At 44.4% G+C, this 18048-nt stretch overlaps 1 protein-coding gene and 1 long non-coding RNA gene across 6 annotated transcripts in view; both read left to right on the forward strand.

The window, feature by feature from the left end:
• RBMS1 (RNA binding motif single stranded interacting protein 1) overlaps positions 1–18048 on the forward strand; it is an 834814-nt gene that overhangs the window by 126809 nt on the left and 689957 nt on the right. The window lies entirely within an intron of this gene.
• Positions 8855–18048, forward strand: part of LOC138488927 (uncharacterized) — a 124204-nt gene continuing 115010 nt past the window's right edge. The window contains exon 1 of the long non-coding RNA XR_011274730.1: positions 8855–9000. This is a non-coding gene — a long non-coding RNA (uncharacterized lncRNA). The remainder of the gene's footprint in view (positions 9001–18048) is intronic.

Consider the following 18048-nt stretch of genomic DNA (forward strand, 5'->3'; position numbering starts at 1 on the left):
AACAGCAATGCTTTCTATGTATGAAGATAATCAGTAAAATTATCAACAATTTCTTATAGTTCTGCTTTTTTTTTTAATTACTTTACTTTCCTGGATATGCTCATATTTGTATACATTGTATGCACACTACTTTCCTTGGGGTCCAGTCACATTATATGATAGTTATACATAGCGAAGTGGTAGCTTTGAAGCAAAGCAATCATTTCTGGGTATAAAGTTAATCAGTTAGGATATGAAGATTGGCTGGTAATCCTGTTGTTTACTACATTTTCCCTGTATATGCTCATATTTGTATGTGTTGTTGTCTATTTGTGTTTTGTTTCGAATAATGCAATCATGTAGTAAGTGGGTTTTGTTAGCTAGTTATTAAATATTGCACAGTGGGCAAAACTGTCATAAAAAAGCATTTATCATTTTACTATTCAACATTTTAAGATTAATAATAGTGTACATCCATCATGTATGTTGCACACAATGCCTATGTTTCTACATGAGTAGCTTAGTATACTAGAAAGAACCTGATAATACAATGGTATTCGTATCAATGCATTACTTAATGCACTACATTCCTCATGATATTTATTCCAATAATCATTCACACTTTATCAACATTACTATAAGAATCCATTGTACAGACTTTTCATGAAAAGTAAATGCACATGTGATGTCATCAATGACATTTGTGATGTCATCTTTGATGTCCTGGGTGTTAGTTTTAGCAGTACACGGTCGTGGCGCGAGTTATGGTTGCTTAGCTTACATAACTGGCGGATTTCAGGGGTTTTTCGGTTTTACTTGGAACCATAACGTCCCTGTAACAACGTTTTTTTCACTGAATTTCATAGGTTTTTAGTAGCGCAACTACCATAACGTCCCTTTAACAAAATTTTTTTTACTGAATAAATATATATTCTTCTTGCAACCAGTAATTAAACCGGTAATTGAGTCGCACTCCCAGTAGGCTTGAATCCACAAATATTCGTTAGAGACTGGATAAAGATTTAAAAAAGATATCTTTATTATATTTCTTTCATGATGCCAGAAAGCAGGCCAGGGTATGACGGCATAAAAAATGACGCGTTACACAATGATCCTTTTGCTTGTTCACATTAACTTACAAGTTAAAATGCATGATATATATATATATATATATATATATATATATATATATATATATATATATATATATATATATATATATATATATATATATATATATTCACTTAAAAACTTTTGTAAAAGTTTAGTTAAGTTGCCCAAATGTACCACAACAAAACCCCTGAAAATCAGCGCATTTTGGAAGTCATGGCCGGTTTAACTGTCCCCCCAATGTCATGTCGTCTATAAAGCCATTTTGCATGTCATTGTGAATCACTTCTCTTATAATATGTATGTGCTCATGGGCTTTGCAAAGTGAACATGACTTCCCAAATGAGCTGAATTTCTGGGGTTTTGTTGCGATAAATTTGGGAAATTTAACTAAACTTTAACTAAAGTTTTTTCAGTGAATTTCAAGGGTTTTGTTGTACCATAGTTTTGTTTCCGGCCACTGGCTAGTGTATATTTTACAACACTAGCAAGCCACTAGCCGTGGCCTTCAACCATGGCCAGTGCGCATGGCTGAAACAATATTACCACTGTATATTTTACAACAATATTACACCACTAGCCATGGCCGTGCCCACTGTATATTTTACAATACTACGAGGCCACTAGCCATGGCCTTCAGCCATGGCCATGGCAACTGTATATTTTACAATATTACCAAGCCACTAGCCATGGTCTTTGGCCATGACCAGTGACCACGGCCTTAGACCATGCCCACTGTATATTTTACAACACTACCAATCCACTAGCCATGGCCAGTGTCCACTACCTTGGGCCGTGGCCACAATACATGTGTATCGTGCCAAATTAGCCAGCCCTGGCTATTTAGCACAGGCTTTGGCCCTGCCCACTGTATATTTTACAACATTACCAGGCCACTAGCCATGGCCTTCGGTAATTGTTGCACTTGGATGGATTGTATTTTACATCCGAATAAAGTTAATTGACTGACTAACTGATACATATTATAGTCGCCTGCTAGACCGCTCCATCATGACACGTTTATCTTCTTATAATGACACACCTAAGAAGCTTCAGAAATTCTATCCCATTGAATCATTCAGTTGACCCAGGTGTGGGTTCTCCTTGTGGATGCTGTGTACATGTGCTATGGTTGCCTAGAACCCAAGGGCTACTGGGCCGGGGGATTCGTATTCACTTAACTGAACTCTATTTTGCAAATAAATATTATTCTAGGTGTGAGAAGTTTTGTTTTAGGTCAAGAACTAGTGATTATGAGGTAGCACGTGGAAAAGTGAAGGCAATTTCATTTAAGGCTTTAATCATGGCGTGCATTTTGAATGCATGTAAGTGGAAAGATCCCCCCACCAGCACCCTGTTAGAGGCAATTTATTTTTAGTTTAAGGAACTTGAAAATTGTAAAGGTGTGTGGTAGTCTGGATCATCCAATAAGTGTTGCGACCCAATGATAAATTATCTGTCATTGATTTAAAAATAGTGAATGTCAAACATTGGTCTTTAACAGTTATGGGATTTATATGCGTGTGTGGAAAATATGTTACTTTTCTTTCTTTTGATGTGAAATTTTTTAATAAAAAAAATCTAATTTTAATTGCTTTTTCTAGAAACATTCTAAATGCTGATGTGTTAGGCATGCCTGCAACATATATTTTTTCCAATGATTTTTTAATCAAGGTTTTACTTATTTCATAATGAAATATCCTTTATTAATTACTACAGTAATTACAAAAATTATTTTTCTTTGCCATTCGTTTTAATAATCATGTATATTCTGCACAATACAGTGTGATTTTATTCGTGCTGAAGACATTTTTGAATGGTATTAATGTTCTAGTCTTTTTCCCTATGCTAGCTTACCTTCCCGGGGACCTACCAAAGTTCATTACTATTGCATGGCATGCGACCGAATCTACACAAGTAAATCACATAGAATCTATTTAATCACCACAATGGGCCACAATGTTAGTTCTGTAAATGGGGGATATCAATTTGCAAAACCAATTTTATACTTGGCAATTCCACTTTCTGCTGCTTTTGTATTGCCAAAATGAGCACAGTGCCAGCTAAACTTTGGCACAAAGGCTCCTTAAACCTAGCCCACACTGTCTCAGGAACTCCTGAGGCATACAATGTTCCATATCTGCATATATGCATTGGGGTTCTATGACGTGAACCCAGCTGGTAAGCAGCAGAGTGATGTGCAAGAGGGTTGGGTCATTGATCAGTTCAGACAGGTCGAGGGCTAAGGACTAGATGGGGGGTGGAGAGGGTAAGCACGGGAAACTTCAAGGGCTGTCAAGGAGGGGTTAATCAGACATGCATGGGTAAGTCACGACAGAGTCTAGCTGAATAGTAGACTATTTACCTGTCAGTTCAACGGAAGTGTGTGCATATATATATAAATAAGAGCCTTGCGTTGTTCCGAGCAGGCGAGGCTCCTGACCTTAAAGCAAGCACTAAGGTAAGATAGTTTAGGACTCTCTCCCAGAGGAATTTTTATGTTAAGTAAAGAGAAAAGTCCAATGACTATTCTCTTTTACTTTTATTTCCCCCCACCCCCCTTCCCTGTAAGTTAATAACAGTTGGACGAATTTTGCAGTGGGGAAGCACGTGTGCTTGGTTCGCCAGATGCTTAGTGAAGGTAAAAATGCCTTTTTGTGTGTAAAATCCGATACACCTTTACAGCCACTAGCACTTTAAAGACCTAAAGCATAACGACGTAACACCGCTTTTGCAAACAAGAAACATATTATGTTTCAGCTAAAATTTACTTATTATCGTTTTCAATGCCTACAGGAATTGAATTTAGCAGAAAACTTTGCCTCTGAAGTGGAACTAGAAAATTTGTATTTACTCACTGAACGCTAGTGAGAAGACACAGTGGGAAACCACGAGAATTTGAACTTTTTTGCAAAGCAGCAAAAAGAGTTTTCAAAAAGGATGTTTAAAGATATAAATGAGATTGCCTTTTTTCACAGATATTTGTAACCCTTTTTTATGGTGCATCTTTGTGGGCTTGTATATATTTGTTTAAGCTGACATTTGAGCTTTAGGAGGAATGTATAGTAAGGGTGTTTCCTGGTTTCTATTTGAAGACAGTTGGGTACTTATTGTCTCATCCTAACAGTGGTAATTTATTTACCTTTTTGTGCACAGGGAGATTAATTAACCCCGAGCATTCTGGGTTTTAGTCTATACAAAAATTTGAGTTTGCTCCCCATTCATGAAATAACGGTAGCATACTGAGGAAGTTCAGAGATTGTGTTTTTTTAACAATGTTGTTTGCCTATGTTTTTAAGCATTAGTTAATGTTTTAAATCATGGTGTTGTTATTGTTTTTATATGTTGTAGCATTGATAAAGCTTTTGAATAAGTCTACTAATCCTGAAGAAGACGTTGACCAATGCTTATGAAAAATCTGGCTAATTGATGTCAAGTCGAAACTATACAAAAGGAAATCCAATGATGAGAGGAATACTACTAGAATAATCTTGGATACTTGTAGTTGATGTATAAGGGTGGACTGTCAAAGTAGGAATAATACTACTGCAAAGGTTATTTAGAATGTCTTCATACAAACCAGATTTGGTTGTGAAAATGAATAGTTGAATTGTGTATTAGCGATATATGTATAGGAGAAATGTTTACACAAAAATGCATTATTTGCACAAAAAACTTTTGTTTACTAAAAATGTATGTTTGTTGGAAATGAATTGTTGTCTTATAACTGTTTAGAAATGATGTATTTTATGAAATTGTAACAGAAAAAAATGATATATTTTTAATAAGAACACACTCTCTGGCCCTCAGCATGCGTTTTCTGAAACACATTTATTGAGTTTTTCAGAACATAGGGCATCCTATTTGTTTAGTATATATTGAATTTACCCCAGATGCCCATGTAGGGGTGCCCACCTTAGTTTTTGGGTTAAATGTGCCTTCCCCTTAGAAGAAAGTGTGCAAGGCAAAATATGTGAAAGGCAGAATAGCATTGGACTTTAAAAAAAAGTAATGAACACCATAAAAATACCATAAGAGGGGAAATGTTGCTTCAAAATGCTGGCAAAGTATAAAATGTGAGTCTTACTAAAGTTTGAGTGGGCACCACAGGTGTGTAATCTATCTTTTTCCTGGTAGGATTGTTTTAGAAAAATATTTGGTCCTGTTGCCAGACAAAACTCCAATTGTGCAGCGGAGTACAAAGCAATTATAGAAAATTGCTTTTCAGTAGAATGGGTTAAATCTCTGAAAACCCATCTGTTCAAATGAATTCTTCCAGCCCAATCTAGTTGCTCTTGTGTCCTGTTTTCTTGATGGTTGTCCTTCTGTGTTTATGTTATGGTGCCTCGATGCCTGTGGGGTTTCAGCACCTGATATATAAATAAATAAATAACGACCAAACGTCTGGAAGGACCTATATCGTGTATCACTTAAGATTCATATATATTTGTTGCATTTGTTCAATTTTGCATATTTTCATATTCACAGAGAAAGAGTTATTTTTCACAAATACATTGTTGTGTATATATAAAATGTCATAAGTATTTATTTCACAGAGACATAGGCCTTCTTTTGGGTGTCCAATACATTTTCGGTCCTAATGACCATCTTCAGGGACAATTTCTAAAAAAAAATTATTATAAACAAAATGTAGATATTTGGTATAATAATCTTGCTTAGCATATCTACTTTTTCATAATTATGACATATTTACCAGGCTCTGTTTACACTTCTGTGCACCGGTGGTGCCTTTACAACTAATACAAAAGTTAAATTCTGGAACCCCATCGTGTATTTGCAATACAAGTAGATAGGACAGTTTTTACTTTTGTCTTTCAAATATATTTCCCAAATTCTCTAAAATAAATGGTTAATTGGTGAGACCTTATTTTGTTCTGTTATTGGAGGTTTCTTTTGGGTGTTCGGATCCTGGTGGCCTATTTTGGGGATACTTTTATAGTTAGGGTTTGTCTATTCAAGACTTCTGTCTAACGCTATTTAATTATTTCCAAGAGTCTATCTCTCTCATCGAGCAAAAACAAAGATGGCGGCTGTTTATTGGAAATTTACCAGAGATATCACTATCTATTTTGGAGAAGGGGGAACCCCTTTCTCCTTCAAATATTCAAAGATCTACTGCACGGAATAACCCCACACCACAAAAAGGCCTCAAGTCAACGCTTTGTGACCGAGTTGTTTCAGACCTGGCCCAAATCCATCCACCGGTTTGGGCTGTGTGGTTCAGCAAAAATGTATCTTTTTTGTCTACATCAAAATGAATGGGAAGTATGCTGCAACTTAGTTTTTTTGGTTTTCTTAATTACTTTTTATTTTTTAACTAATCTTCACCGAAACTTGCAGTTTGGGTCAGAGGGGTGGGGATGGGGGGCCGTGCATCCCTAATTGACTTCAATATTTTGGCCAAACCCATTGCACGAGTCAAAGGTTATTAGCAATTCATTTTTTCTTTATTCCTATGGGAGACCGACTCACCTTAAATATAGTGTGGCGACCGTCACCCTATAATATATATTTTGGGAATTAAACAGGCGACATACAAAGTATCTATTCAGAGTACCATAATGGAGGAGGTATGCGGAGGGAGCTAAGAAGCAGGGGAGAGAAATGTTGTGAGTAAAGAATAGGGCTAGCTTTCATAGTAGACACAAATGTGGCACTCCAGACATCCAAAGATACATATTTTCAAATATGCAAAGCTTGGTAGCGTGGTAGTTGGGTGCAGAAAAGGATCCTCAGGCTGGCAAGGCTTGGCTAAAAAGGTATTATCTTCTGTGACTTACGGAATGTACAGGGCATGTCTTAAGCTTCTGTTGCAGTGAGAGATTGTCCCAAAATGTGGGTCCCTTATATGCAATAATTTTGCCTGCAGTTTTCTATGTGGTAGTAGCCTGGCTGAGTAAGATGTGACACTAGCGTATTCCCAGCAGGGACAAGGTTGGAATCCCTGCATAGCTTCCTAGTCTCCAGGAAAGAGCATGGAGTCTCCTGGCTTTCTGGCAATCTGAGAAATTCCTCCCATGCTGCAATGTGATTGGCTACAGAAAGTCCTATAGCGGCCAATCACGTGGAAGTGTGGGCAAAGACTCTGTATTCAATATAAATCCCACCCATGCCTGGCATCCTGAACAGTATAGCAACACTACAGGTTTGTTTTTTGTTTTAGATACGTGGGTGGGCCGGTGGGCGGACCTTTGTGGAAACAAGGCCGTGGCTCAGATGATGTTATTCTCTGGGGTTTTGCTTCTCTAATGTAGGCATGTCTGTATCCCTTGTAGGGATGACGCAAAAAACCAAAGTGCCCTTCGGGTGCTGTCCAGTAACAGTGCTCTGGGTGACAAAAAGTAAGGGAAGAAGCACAGATCTTGACAAAAAGTAGAGGAACGTTATACCCTTTTGTTTCCTCCTACTTCGACCTCTGCTCAAAAGCCATGGTAAACACACTCAAGGGGGCGGTACTATAGCAGTGTATCATCCTGGCCATCACACACAAATGCCTCTCTCGCACTGCCATCCCCCCACCTATCTGAAAAATTAAGACCATTCACCTCCACCAGACCCATTCGAGCCCACCACTCCAACCAGATCTATGTCCCCACCTTTTAAACGAACTAAAGCTGGAGGTTCCAGCTTCCAATAACTAGCACAAAAAACTGGAATGCACTACCCATTTCACTCAGAAACGAAGCCTCATACACCGTCTTCCGTAAAGCTCTTTACTCTTCAACTGATACATGAGAGCTAGTCCTTCTTCACCAGACCCACCGGTTCGCCACCTGAACTGCAGCTTAGCATACATCTTTGAATTGCCTGTGCGACTAACTTGGTTCCCCCGTAACCACGGAACAGTTATGTCACACTCCCCACTACTGTCACTGTAATTCAAATGTCGTTGTTTTACCCTGTATGCTGTCTCTCGCCTTGCACTGAAGTCCTTCACCATTGCACAAATCAACCTGAAATGGTCCCAATGTAACCACGGACAGATGTCGAACACTACCTGGGAATTGTAACTCTCACGGTAGTTTTTAACCATGTTTTGTTTGTTCATTACTTTCCTTATTCTGTATTCCTCTCGCAACTAAGTACGCCTACTGTAACAGCGCCACGATGCCTAAGGGCCGCCTTGTGCTCTTTATAAATGTAAATAAATCAAATAAATAAATAAACAAGGGGACTTATTAAAAAGGTAATTGAGGGGCCAGCCTAATCACCTGATAAGATACTAAGAGTCTCTGACACAGCTGGAGTGAAGGAAGAAGGGAGCCTAGGGAAGGGGGAAAGGTGGGTGTTTGGGGTTCAGAATTTTAGAGGCACGGGTTCGCCTTGGCATGCCCAGTGTGGGACGAGTGTGATTCATTGTTAAAATTCTATCTAGTAGATGCCCTGGGTCTCACGCGCCGCATGTTTCTCACAATGCGGCGTTGGAAGGCGCCGACGCCGAATTCCCGCCCAGCTGCATTGGGTCTGGCCTGGCGCCCTGTGCCGGTGCAGCATCGCTCGGTGTATTCCTTGTGAACCCGACTGTTCTCGTTCAATGAGCCCACGCTCTTGAACTGTGAGACTTCTTCTCCATTAATGTAATTCACGGTGCCAAATTAGCGGGGTTTTGTGCCAAAGGAGTGGGTGTCGACCGTTCACACAGAAATCAGCGTCTCGTCTTACTTGAAGAAGTAGTAAACAGAGGGCTGTTCAGCTCGCATATTCCTGGAAATCACATTAGCTACATGTTGACTTGCCAGCTGCCTTGCACAATGGCCAGGCGCTCTGACTGGCCGCTGCTATCTTGTTTTAATTGCTTGCGTTTTCACTCTGCTTTGCGTTTGAAATATATTTCGGTGGATTGCTCTAACAATAACCCATGCCATAAGAAGGCCGACCGTTCACGGAAATGTAAGTATAAAAAAAATAATGTTTAGATTTCCATGTTCAGTGCAACTCGGCGCCGTCCGTGTCTTCGGATGTGCCCGCCGTCTGTGAGGGCTGCTGGTGTGCTTCATTCGGTACCGAATGAAGGCTGCTCGATATTCGATTATGCATTTGTAAGTGCGCATTAACTTGATTCGATTAGAAATAGCAGATGTGTTCGCTTGGTCAGCCCGCGCCGAACACAGTGAATGCGTGCAAGGGAGTGGGAGGAACCAACGAGGTGACGCAGTGTGAAAGTAGGCTGGGGAGAAGATGTGGTTTTGCGTAGAGCATGGCCCTGGGCAGTGCTTAATTTGTAAAGAAATAAGTGCCAGTGCCCAAAACATATTGGCCCCATAATTCCGGGCGCAGCTCTGTACACAGTGCCGGTGCAGCGCCGCCTTCAGCGTGGGCGCAGCGCCGCCATCAGCGTGGGTGTGCCGGCACTGCCAGTTCAGTGCTAGATCTACCGAGATCGGCCCACCACCAGCCCATCACACTGCTGCTGCTCCATGTCACATGTTTGGTGCTGCACTGCTGCCACAGGCTAGTAGTGGGATGGATGGGGAAGGGCACACTTGGGTTGAGAAAGTATAATGCTTTAAAGTTAGAAAACACTTGTTATGGTAGGTGTAGTGGTTCCAGCATTCCGGCAAACCCAGAGGCAAAAGAGTGCATTTGAACACACTTCTAAGTTCTAGACCACACTTGTTAGATGTCTGGACCATACTTGCTGTCCTCGAAGTGATAATGCATTTTCATAAAATTGTTGCAAACCTTTGGATGTTATCTTATTTGTCAATTTTGTAGAATGACCTCCCACCGCCCGGCCCACCCCCTCCCACCGTCCTGTTTCCCAAATGGCTCTGAGTGGAGCTGCATTGCACTCATTGTCCCGGGAATCAGGATAGCTCAGCAGCAATGTGCTCGATTGGAAGCAAGACGACACAAAGCCACACAGGTTCGATCCCCGACTCCTCGCTTAAAAACCTCTGGGTATTAAGCGCGTTATAAATGCGCAACTAGGGCATGCTCCTCCTGTAACTGCGCCTTGATGCCCCCGGGCTGTGTGAGCGCTTTAAAAATGCAAATAAATAAAAAAGCATTCTGTTTCAGTCACTGTTGCACTGTATTTGTCTCTACCCCTTCTGCCCCATCTGACAGTCTGTTAAAGTACACCAAGTATTGTTGAGCCCGTTTCTCAGTCACCTCATCCAGGTGTATTGCGCAATCAATGTATTACTCTCAAGCCCTTATCAGTCATCACATCTCATAAATGCATCCCCCTTCACCCTTCCTTCAAGCATGAGCAAGGTGTAGTATAACTTGGAAAAAGTCATTTCTGCAAGACATAGTTGTGAAATCTACTTCTGCTTTAGGGCCTCTTTCCACCTTAACACATATTAAAAAAACTAAATATGTTTTGTCACCCAATATTCAGGAGCCAAAGGAGAATGCATATTCGGATATCTCCTTCCCACTGACATGTTCTTGACATACTTCACTAAACTGCGGGGTGTAACAGACACCCACCTCTATCTGAGGATTCCTATCTGAGGATTGTATGTGCTCTCATTCGGAGCACATGCTCGGAGCGTATTGTACCCAGGTTAACGGGCCATATATGGTGTATAAACCACACATCAGGATAGAAAACATGTGCTGGAATTATGTTAAAAAATGGCAGCAAAAGACAGTTGAGAATTATACACGAATACTCAACTAGTGCTTTTATTTATGACGACAGATTAGTGGGCACGTGCACCATGTTTATCCCCGTCTAGTTTCCATGTGTGTATCTTTGCCTGAAATGGCATTTCAGAAGTTCGTCTTAGCATGGCCTTTTCTCGTGAAGTGCAGCCGGTTCAGTTTCGGCCCAATACGTGCACCGTTCCGGACCGGGTCCCTCTGAAGCTCGTTTGTGAACTAATGAGGCCGATAACATTAAAAAGGAAGAACGGAAACACCCAGGCAAAAATTCACAGTTCATGTTTCGCTTAGATGAATGCTATCCAGGGTCGGACTGGGGCATACAATTGTCTCGAGTCAGGCTCGGCACCAATGAGAAAGTGGCCAAAGTTGCAAACAACATTTAATTCCTTTTGTGGCAGACTAGTGGGACAATGCTGCCGCCCATGCCCTGCCCGGTCCTGGGCCTTGCCCTGCCTTGACTCAATCATGTAGGCTACCTTCCGTGGGGCCGCCACGGCCATGCTGAGCCTGATGATGACAAAAATAGGCGTGCGTGCAGCGTCCCCACGGAAGGCAAGATTTTAAAAGAAGCAACGCATATTTGGGTGGCTGGGCCCATCACTTGCGGCATGATGGGCCACAGCCGCCACTCAATAAAAGTTATTTCTTTTAAAACCTATCTTCCATGGGGTGGGGCCCCAGCCACTAGCCCCACGGAAGGTCAGGTTTTCAAAGAAAAAAGTAAAAAACATACTTTTGGGCACAATCCACGGGCCCGGCCGCCCACGGCAGAGTCATCCGACTCAGTCTGCGGCAGCCGGCAGCCCCATGTAACAGAAATCGACCTGGGCCTGGCACTGACTGCAGTCAGCAGCACACTGCACACAGGTCACACAGACAGAAGTTTGGACTCGGACAGGCCCCTGGTGGGGTCCTGACTCCTGGGCAGTCAGGACACCACCAGGGGACCGTGCCGCCACCTGGGCCCCGACCTGGGCCTTACCTGATCACTTGACTGTGACAGCCTCAGGCTGCACCGCACGCAACAACAAGTGTCTTACCTGCTTTGCCGGCTGGGACTTGGTCTCCTGTCAGGGCCTCAGGATGGGGGGGCGGCGGGTGCGCACACTGGCTCCCACACAAATTAAAAAGCAAGCAGAGGAGGTCCCATGAAGCAACTAGGCCGCACCATGCAGGGTAGGCTCTCTCTATCACAAGTCAGGACTGACAACGCCATGCCTCGAAACCTTCACTTCACAGTAACTCGTGAAATGAAGGTGGCGCCGCGCTGCCTCCTGTGGCAACAACATGTCACCATGTAATTTCACTGGCTCAGAAGAACAGCCAATGAAAACTGCACATTCTGTGTTACTATACAGAATGTATCAAATACTGCATAGTAACAACAAAATGGTAGTTTTCATTGGCTGTTGTTTGTAACAGTTTGTTGTTCATTGCTATTGCTGGCCCCTCCCAGGCCCAGCCAGCCATAGCCTGCAACCTGCAAGCACGAGAGAGATCGAGATCAGAATGACAAATCTCAATGATTTATAACCGAAGCAAATCGAAGTGGAAGAACAAACAAAACAATTGCACGTGCGCATGAGCTCCGGTGCCCAAAAAAGAGTGCCGGTGTTGGCCACCGGCAACCACCCCCACAAATTAAACACTGGCCCCGGGGTGCCTTCAGGATGTGGGTAGGGCTCATTACCGTTAGAGGGGGGTCAAAGAATGCCAGGTGGCTGGCGGATTTACAGACATGCTTTTTCATAGATTGTATCATGTTCAGTGTTTTTATCCAGCGATGCATATGGTTACACACATAAGTCACAATACATGCTTTACAGTAATAACCGAACACCTGCACACAGAGGAAAACCACCAACCTTCAGGAAATCCCTGAAAACCTGGCGATTCAACTAACACCAGCATGGGAACAGCACAGGCACTCAGTCCACAGATGCCCAGCCCCTGAAGCACTGATTAGCAACAACCTCCTCTGCTCAAAATTACACAAATATGCCATCAATCCACACACTTCTCAGCTAAGGACTATGGGAAGAGATCACACTCTATGGGGTCGGTCTCCTCACCACCTCACAGTAGAAGCAGACATACTTTCTATCGAACATGCAATGAGCCAACGCGCAAGGCCACAGCCAAGAACTGCTTATCGGTCTAATTTGTGTCACCGTCCTCTTCTCCCCTCATTCTTTAAAGAAAACCAAACCAGAGCAACAGGAACCATCACTAATGGAGCTGATGATCAACATTTCAACACCAACCCAAGAGTCTGGAGGCGGGCCCCCTCCCCCAGTGGAGGGGTTGCAGGGTGGGCAGTGCAGGAGGCACCAGACTGACTGACGAAGCAGGGGGCTGCAGGAAGCAGTCACCTAGAACTGGCTGGGGTCATGGAGACGCACCCCAACCACTATAATGGAGGAACAGCAGGGACCAGGGAAGCAGCACCAAATAGGGCCGTTAAAGAGGGGTATGGGAGACTGGAGAGAGCAGCCAATCTTCCTTTCCCTCAAGCAACCTTGTCAGCGCCGTTCGTGGACCTCTGGATTATCCGCCGCCTGCCTGCCACTGGGAACCACTCTTCCACACTCTTCCTCCTGTTTCCATCCCACTGTCCCTTTAGGATGAGAAGCGGCGTGGGGGGTTATGCAGGTGGGGGTGGACCATGTGGTCACTGATTTGTTACTGATATGGGCAGTGGGAAGGGACTGTCTGCCTCTCACTGATTGGCTTTGGGCCTTTGGGGGTCCAACGGGAAGGTGGCCAAAGGGGGGGATGGGGCCAGGAAGCGGAAGGTGTTGGACAAGAGAAGGGTGCCTCCTGGGATCACCCTCCAACATAGGGTATAGTGGGTAGGGTCAGAGCAACATAGGGGGGACCCCACCGCTATACAGCGCCCTGGGAGGCAAAGTTAGCTGTTCCCACCTGGACCACTTGTCACTCAGAACCACTGTGAATATATGTATAGTAATGATTATGCATTTTTCCTTTCTAGGGTCACGTTTATACTTTTGTGTGTTGATTCTTTAGAAGTTTTAAATTTGGTCATATATTTACAAAAGGACGGCGTCTGTGTTGTTTCTTCAGCTGTCTGGTTCTGCCTCTCTGCTGAGCCCACTGAACCAAAGGTTCACTCTCCTCAAATCACCCCCCCATATCCAAATGTCATTGAAATCTTTCTCTGCCTTACACAAACACCCCTTACATGTGACAGTAGCTTCTTACAAAATGACACATAATAGATAATGCATCGATGCAAGAGCACAGGATAGCAAATATGGAGTAGCAGAATAGTAACTGCATCAAATTCTGTAGTGTTGTCTGACAGGATGATGAGATGAACAAGGGTTGTCAATCAACACAGAAGAGACTTTGCCAGGATCTTGCTCTGCAGAGTGCATGGATGGGGCTCAGACTGGAAAGTGCCGAGGAGGGAGAATTGCTGAGGAATCCTCAAGTGGGGTTGTGAATTCGCTTAGTTCAGTGTATGAACATGCCCGAGCAGGCTGGCTTTCCCCAGTGAGGGGACAAGGTAAGACTGAGAACAACCTTCGGATACCCATTGTTATTGTTATTGTTATTTTGCATTTGTACAGCGCCTTATATACCATTGGTATGGTCTGAAGGCGCTGGTAGGTTGAACGCCATTGGGAACCGAAGTTCGGGTCAGTGGAGAGATTAGAGAGTGTCCAAAAGTCCGTGTGCGCACCAGGTATGTGTGCAGCCGGTGCGGAATTCCTGTGGTAGCTGCTTCTTAGCGGTAGGTGTGGTGGTTGAGGGATCAGGAGTATGTGTTCGGTCTGGCCGGAATTATCCAGACCGAGTGTGGCGGCGTTAGGCCTGAGGAGCATGCCTGGCTGGGGGTGTGAAACCAGCGATGTTTACTTAGAGTGATGGGGGGAGAGCGGCAGATGTTGATATGAGAACAGTTATACCGAATGGTGTCATAGTATCTCTGTGTTCTAGTTGAATGGTGGTGTAAGGAGAGAGTAAGCGTGGGGTGTGATATGAAGTGTGTTCTTTCAAAGGTTCCTTGCATTCCATAGCAAAATAAGCATGTCACACAATTCTGAGATGTCTCTCATCTGCTCTATGCACTATTCATCCACTCAGCGTACTCATCCGTACAGCATACTCATCCGCTCTATATATCCATCCAGCCCATACACTCATTTGTTCCATGCGCTCATCCGCTCCACAGACTCATCTGCCACTCATCAGCTATGCACTCAACCGCTTCACAGGCTCGACAGGCTCATCTGCCACTCGTCAGTTCCGCAATCATCCGTTCCCCACACTCGTCCGTGTACACTCGTCCGCTCTATGTACCTGTTCGCTCTCCACACACCCGTTCGCTCTCCACACACCCGTTCGCTCTCCACACACCCGTTCGCTCTCCACACACTTGTTCGCTCTCCACACACTCGTTCGCGCTCCACACACTCGTTCGCGCTCCACACACTCGTTCGCTCTCCACACACTCGTGCGCTCTTCACACACTCGTGCACTCTTCACACACTCGTTCGCGCTCTTCACACACTCGTTCGCGCTCTTCACACACTCGTTCGCACTCTCCACACTCGTTCGCTCTCCACACTCGTTCTCTCTCCACACTCGTTCGCTCTCCACACTCGTTCGCTCTCCACACTCATTCACTCTCCACACTCAGCCGCTCTCCACAAAACATGGACATAGCCTGGATGCAAGGTCATGCAAAAATGGGGCATAACCTGGATGTCAAACGTCATGCAAAACATGGGCATATCCTGGAAGCAAGGTCATGCAAAACAAGGGCATAACCTGGATGCAAAGGTCATGCAAAAGAGAGGCATACCCTCGATGCACAGGTCATGCAGAACAGGGGTATAACCTGGATGCAAAGGTCATGCAAAAGAGGGGCATACCATGGATGCAAAGGTCATGCAAAAGAGGGGTATACCCTGGATGCAAAGGTCATGCAAAACAGGGGGATAACCTGGATGCAAAGGTCATGCAAAAGAGGGGCATACCCTGGATGCAAAGGTCATGCAAAACAGGGGCATAACCTGGATGCAAAGGACATGCAAAACAGGGGCATACCCTGGATGCAAAGGTCATGCAAAAGAAGGACATACCCTAGATGCAAAGGTCATGCAAAACAGGGGCATAGCCTGGATGCAAAGGTCTCTGTGGCTCTCCACACCCTTGTTCGCTCTCCACACACTCGTGCGCTCTCCACACACTTGTGCGCTCTTCACGCACTCGTTCGCGCTCTTCACACACTTGTTCGCAAACCTCCACACTCGTTCGCTCTCCACACTCGTTCGCTCTCCACACTCAGCCGCTCTCCACAAAACATGGACATAGCCTGGATGCAAGGTCATGCAAAACAGGGGCATAACCTGGATGTCAAACGTCAGGCAAAACATGGGCATATCCTGGAAGCAAGGTCATGCAAAACAAGGGCATAACCTGGATGCAAAGGTCATGCAAAAGAGAGGCATACCCTCGATGCACAGGTCATGCAAAACAGGGGTATAACCTGGATGCAAAGGTCATGCAAAAGAGGGGCATACCATGGATACAAAGGTCATGCAAAAGAGGGGTATACCCTGGATGCAAAGGTCATGCAAAACAGGGGCATAACCTGGATGCAAAGGACATGCAAAACAGGGGCATACCCTGGATGCAAAGGTCATACAAAAGAGGGACATACCCTGGATGCAAAGGTCATGCAAAACAGGGACATAGCCTGGATGCAAGGGTCATGCAAAACAGGGGCATACCCTGGATGCAAAGGTCATGCAAAAGTGGGGCATACCCTGGATGCAAAGGTCATGCAAAAGAGGGGCATACCCTGGATGCAAAGGTCATGCAAAACAGGGGCATAGCCTGGATGCAAAGGTCTCTGTGGCTCTCCACACCCTTGTTCGCTCTCCACACACTCGTGCGCTCTCCACACACTTGTGCGCTCTTCACGCACTCGTTTGCGCTCTTCACACACTTGTTCGCAAACCTCCACACTCGTTCGCTCTCCAAACTCGTTCGCTCTCCACACTCGTTCGCTCTCCACACTCAGCCGCTCTCCACAAAACATGGACATAGCCTGGATGCAAGGTCATGCAAAACAGGGGCATAACCTGGATGTCAAACGTCATGCAAAACATGGGCATATCCTGGAAGCAAGGTCATGCAAAACAAGGGCATAACCTGGATGCAAAGGTCATGCAAAAGAGAGGCATACCCTCGATGCACAGGTCATGCAAAACAGGGGTATAACCTGGATGCAAAGGTCATGCAAAAGAGGGGCATACCATGGATACAAAGGTCATGCAAAAGAGGGGTATACCCTGGATGCAAAGGTCATGCAAAACAGGGGCATAACCTGGATGCAAAGGACATGCAAAACAGGGGCATACCCTGGATGCAAAGGTCATACAAAAGAGGGACATACCCTGGATGCAAAGGTCATGCAAAACAGGGACATAGCCTGGATGCAAAGGTCATGCAAAACAGGGGCATACCCTGGATGCAAAGGTCATGCAAAAGTGGGGCATAACCTGGATGCAAAGGTCATGCAAAACAGGGGCATAGCCTGGATGCAAAGGTCTCTGTGGCTGGACCATCTGAACGCAAAAATTCACACTGGTGTTCCAGGCTAAATGCAAGAAACTTTCCTGGGGCTCTGACCATAAACAGCATGCTATGAACTGTAGCATATTGCACATGAGCAAACATTTCGTCCATTCAAGCGTGGCATGATCGTGAAAAATGTCAAAATCGTTTTATGTAGAAAGAAGTTCGGCAAATTCGCCTTGACAAAAAAAAATGACCATTTTTTCACACAAAAATGTGATGCCTGAATTGTGATAAGATATTTGAGAAGTTTCGAGCAGCAGTGTGTCAATATCTGTTTTGGATTATTTTGACACTGTGTTAGTGTGGGGGTATCTCCTTAGTCTGTGGACTATTGCAGTGAGCCGGTAAGATAACCATGTTAAAATTGATCTCGGCTCTTACTGTAGGAATAGCTGCTGTCATTGTTGACGAGATGTTCTTGAGCTTCAAGTTTTGGATATCCTGGGCCTCATGAGTTGGACGGTATCCCTTAAATGCGGCGGTAACGCTATTACCGCTGCATTTAAGAGTACGCCCAATCACGACTCTGGCAGCATTTATCCCCAGCTCCAAACTGCGGGTAAATGCGCCAACTCAACGCCCTTTTTCGGGGCGCAATTAGCACAGCGCTATTAGCGCACGCTAATGGCGCCGAAAATGCCCCATTGGGTCCTTTGGACCCAATGGGGAATGGGGAATACCCATTACCGCCCAACCCTTGAT

Source organism: Ambystoma mexicanum, chromosome 9 (genome assembly GCF_040938575.1).
Source record: "Ambystoma mexicanum isolate Mex_15411 chromosome 9, UKY_AmexF1_1, whole genome shotgun sequence".
NCBI classification, from domain to species: domain Eukaryota; kingdom Metazoa; phylum Chordata; class Amphibia; order Caudata; family Ambystomatidae; genus Ambystoma; species Ambystoma mexicanum.